The sequence below is a fragment of the Camellia sinensis genome, chromosome 13 (assembly GCF_055761805.1).
Source record: "Camellia sinensis isolate YWXY chromosome 13, ASM5576180v1, whole genome shotgun sequence".
Classification (NCBI taxonomy): Eukaryota; Viridiplantae; Streptophyta; class Magnoliopsida; order Ericales; family Theaceae; genus Camellia; species Camellia sinensis.
Genome location: NC_138973.1, coordinates 144,714,547 through 144,719,184, shown reverse-complemented (window position 1 = coordinate 144,719,184; position 4,638 = coordinate 144,714,547). Strand labels below are relative to the sequence as shown.

The 4,638-nt window shown below is 33.4% G+C and overlaps 1 long non-coding RNA gene across 1 annotated transcript; it reads left to right on the top strand.

Annotated features, from left to right (window-relative positions):
* The first annotated feature begins 1,812 nt into the window (after positions 1-1,812).
* Positions 1,813-4,401, top strand: LOC145806059 (uncharacterized). The gene is made up of 3 exons (XR_014348498.1): positions 1,813-1,919; positions 2,806-2,844; positions 4,177-4,401. It is a non-coding gene; the product is annotated as an uncharacterized LOC145806059 (long non-coding RNA).
* Positions 4,402-4,638: the final 237 nt, after the last annotated feature.

Here is a 4,638-nt window from a genome sequence, read left to right as displayed (position 1 = left end):
AAATTAAACCAAAACAACATACCATAAATAAAAGGACTAATTGGTTTAGAAGGAAAACATCCAAAGCTAAACGAAACAACATTTTCTAAAGCGGAATTTTTGAATAATTTTTCCAAATAAGAATATATGGAAAATTAATTTTTAAAAAATTGAATTCCAATATTTGTTGGAAGCACAGTGCATAACCATCAGAGAGCTGTATGCATTATCTCCTCGTTCACAGAGCTCTCTGTCTAATTATTGCGTGTCCAACAAGCCAATGATAAATAAGTAAACTCCAAAACTCCCAAATTAAACCAAAATAACATACCACAAATAAAAGGACTAATTGGTTTAAAAGAAAACATCCAAAACTAAATGAAGCAACATTTTCTGAAATGGAATTTTTGAATAATTTTTCCAAATAAGAATATATAAAAAATAAAAAATTAATTTTTAAAAAATTGAATTCCAATATTTATTGGAAGCATAGCACATAACCATGCATGCATTCTCTCCTCATTCACAGGGCTCTCTGTCTAATTATTGCGTGTCCAACAAGCCAAGGATAAATAGGTAAACTCCCAAATTAAACCAAAACAACATACCATAAATAAAAGGACTAATTGGTTTAGAAGGAAAACATCCAAAGCTAAATGAAGCAACATTTTCTGAAATGGGATTTTGAATAATTTTTCCAAATAAAATATATAAAAAATTAAAAATTAATTTAAAAAAAAAAATTGAATTCCAATATTTATTGGAAGCACAGTGCATAACCATCAGGGAGATATATGCATTCTCTCATCGTTCACAGAGCTTTCTGTGTAATTATTGTGTGTCCAACAAGCCTGTCACACCCCAAGTTTTAATTACACGAAAACAATACCAAAGCTTTTAGTTTAGGTCCAATTTATATATATATATATATATATATCTACCACCCTTGAGTAATAGAGATACAATAATACATGTTCTCTCTCTCTCTCTCTCTCTCTCAATGAACATTATAATGACAGCAATACATGCTAATCTCCTACTGAGAAGCTACAAGTAAATAAATACAAATATCAACATACAACAATTACTTCCTTCATATCCACAACGAAATTACACAAACAGACTTATGAACTTTGTAACTCTTCAACTATGAATCCAAATTTTCTTCCTGTAAAAAGATAAAACAACAAGGGGTGAGCACTAATGCCCAGTACGAATCTTATAGTTCTGAATCAATAACTATTACACAGATAGAAATAATCATGCATGCAGGGTGATACCATATAGTAGGTGACGTTTTATAATTTCAAAATGTAATAACCCGACCCTCATATCTGTTTCTAGTATATTTTCGATCTGTTATTCTGTGCATTTACTTGCTTTCTGTGAAAAGTGATTTATATCTGTGGCATTTTTATTAGTGTATTTGGAACCTCCCTATTTTATTTTGGGCTATTGATTGTGGTGGTAATATGATGGTAAAGTAAGATTGGATCAAAAACTTTAATTTGAATAATTCATTTACGACCAACCGTCACTCTTTTGCCCTTTTCTTGTTCCACACTTGGAATTTGAATGTGAAGTTAGAACCATTGGAAAGTTTATTTTCGGGGCTTCAATTTGGGCACAAGAATGACCTAAAACGGAGTCCGGATGAGAGAGTTACGCCTGTTTGAAGTTTTCATATCTGTGCTGGAAGCAGGACCGCACGTGCGGGAAATGCGGCGCACGTGCGGCGATGTGCGGGGCAGCAGCTCAAAAACGTGATTTTTGAGTCATTTCTTAGATTTTCTTTTCCTCTCTTCTTCTTCCCTCTTCCATGTTCGAAACCCTTGATTTCCTTCACTTTTCTCAACAAATCAACCATGGATCTTGCATCAAGGATGGAGAATAAGAGGAGATCACCACTTTCTACCGAATGGAATTTCGAAATTTTTGAGGTATGTTGGGGTTCTATTATGGGGTTTAGAGTATGGTTTATGGGTTATGGACCTAGGGTGCCTAATAAATGGGAAGATTTGAAATAAAAAGTAATGGGTTAAGAAGATTTAAAATTTTATTTAAAATTTGTAGATTTCTTAGAAACCCTAGGTTGATTTTTGATGATAATCCATGATTTGGCCCAAATTGATAGTTGAATCATGAAAGTGGTAGGTTGAATTAGATGTGTTCAAGTTTAATTGGAATTTGGTTATGTTTGAAAATTATGTTTAAATTTTGCGATTGAACTTTGTTAAATGCATTGTAAATTATGTTTTAATAAAAGGGAAATTGGGGGAAAAGATTTATTGATAATGTAGATGATATAAATTCGATTATGGAATGTTGAAATGGAATTTAAGAATTCCTTTTGAGATATGTTGAATTGTGATGATTATGTGGGATGGTATTAACTATGTTGATATTAATTTTTGTGACCTAAAATGTGAAGTTTTCAAGAATGGGTTTAATCCCAAATCATTTTACTAAATATTTGTGGGCTTGCTTAGTTATTAAACCAAGAGAATGATTTAATAGGATTTCTTAGGGGGATGGGGAAATGTTTGGTTTTAGTGGAAACACTAGAAATTTAAGGAGTTTTGGGGAACATGGAAATGTTCATAAAAATCCTTTCTTTCTTTGAATAGAAGATGAATGGGTGTAAATTCCATAATGTGTTTTGTAAGACTAGTAATCTTATATATATATATATATATTGAGTTGGAGAAGTAGGTTTGAAACTTCATGCTGCAAAATATTGTTTGCTCTGTTTTACATGCTTAACCCTCTAGTATTTCTGGAATTTGTGTTTGATGCCCTTAATGTATAAGTTGTTTACATGTGTAGGGCATAACCTGAGAAGGACAAGCACTCCGTTATAGCACTGTGAGTAGTAGTATCAATATCTGCTTTACATATGGCTAATGATTTTCATTAGCATTTCGTTTACGCAACCATGTTAATGTTTCAAGTATGTAACTATGTTAATGTTTCAAGTATGTAACTATGTTAATGTTTCAAGTATGTATGTTAATGTTCAAGGATGTTCCAAGTATGTAAAGAAAGAAATGGGAAAGATAAAATACCTTCATTCTATAAGACTCTGGGCCTACGGCCATTCAATATAAGTTGTTATGATATGAAACAAAGTGCTACACGGAATTAAGTGCTACGACGTGAGCCACCTCTAGAATCCGTGTGAGACACCTCTTGAGTTCATACAAGAATTTACAAGGGCATTCTTAATGCCAATTTACAAGGGCTTAACGCCAATTTACAAGGGCTTAACGCCAATTTACAAGGGCATTCTTAATGCCACCTTCCAAGGGCTTTATGCCACCTTTCAAGGGATTTATGCCACCTTCCAAGGGCTTTATGCCAATGTTTAAGGGCTTATGCCACACCATTCAAGGGCTTTAAGCCAACTATTATGTTCAAGCTGATACGTTTCAAGAAAGGGCCTATAAAGTGAAACAGACTCAGACAAATCATGTGGACTTTGCATTGTATGCTTAAGTATATGTTTTAAAGTTTGATAAGCATATGTTTTAAAGATTGATAAGTATATGTTTTAAAGTTTGGTAAGCATATGTTTTAAAGATTGATAAGTATATGTTTTAAAGTTTGGTAAGCATATGTTTAAAGATTGATAGGTATATGTTCTGAAGCTTAGTAAGTATGTGTTTTGAAGCTTAGTAAGTATATGTTTTGAAGCTTGGTAAGTATCTAAGGGCCTTGCGCCACTATGTTAATGGGTTTCGTGCCACCATGATTAAGGGTTTGTGCCACATTATACAAGGATATTAATCCAAACCATTATATTCAAGCCAATATGTTTCATGATAAGATCTAAGTCTATAATGAATAAGAACAGATTCAGACTCGCATTGTGAATGCTGCATTAGTATACGAAAGTACATGTTTGAAGCTTTGAATACCAGGTTGGAACTTTACTTGGCATTGTAGAATTTTAAAAATTGCATGGTCCGTTCGAGCGGAGACCCATTTTCAGGAACATTTGAAAAGTTGCATTTAGTTCGTATGTCTATCCTCACTTATTTCCAAAGCATATTAGACACAATTTATGGTTCAATAAATATTGAGATGTTACGAATCCATGTGTATTTCTATTATACAATGTTTCAAGTTAAGAAGTATTTTATTTATGTATTACTATTCACTGAGCTTGGCGCACCCTCCGTATGTCTGCTCCTATAGGTAACCAACCAGGACGTTCGTCCCCTTTTGTCAACCATTACGAGTCCAGGCACTAAGCGAGATCACTCAGTTTTGTGAAGCTTTGTTAAGACATTGTCTTGTTTTTTTTTGATTACTCATTTAAGGTTAAATGTACATGACTTCAATGTTTTTGCATATGCCCAATCTTAGGGCTGGGGCTGTATATGTATATCTATATGACTGATGCTCACAGTATAGTTTTGGCCTGTGACTGGTTATTATAATGTATATGATGCATGTGATCCTGGCATATTAGAGGTAGCTCAATGGAGTTTGTTATTATGTTAAATTTTAGTGCTTCCGCCAAGGCCCCATATATTACGTATAACAGGTTAAGTGTCCGTTTCTGTATGGGTCATGCCCGAACTTTTAGGGGCGAGTTTGGGGTATGACACAAAATATCGTACATAGAGTATCTTTTTCTCAAAATTCGTTTGAACA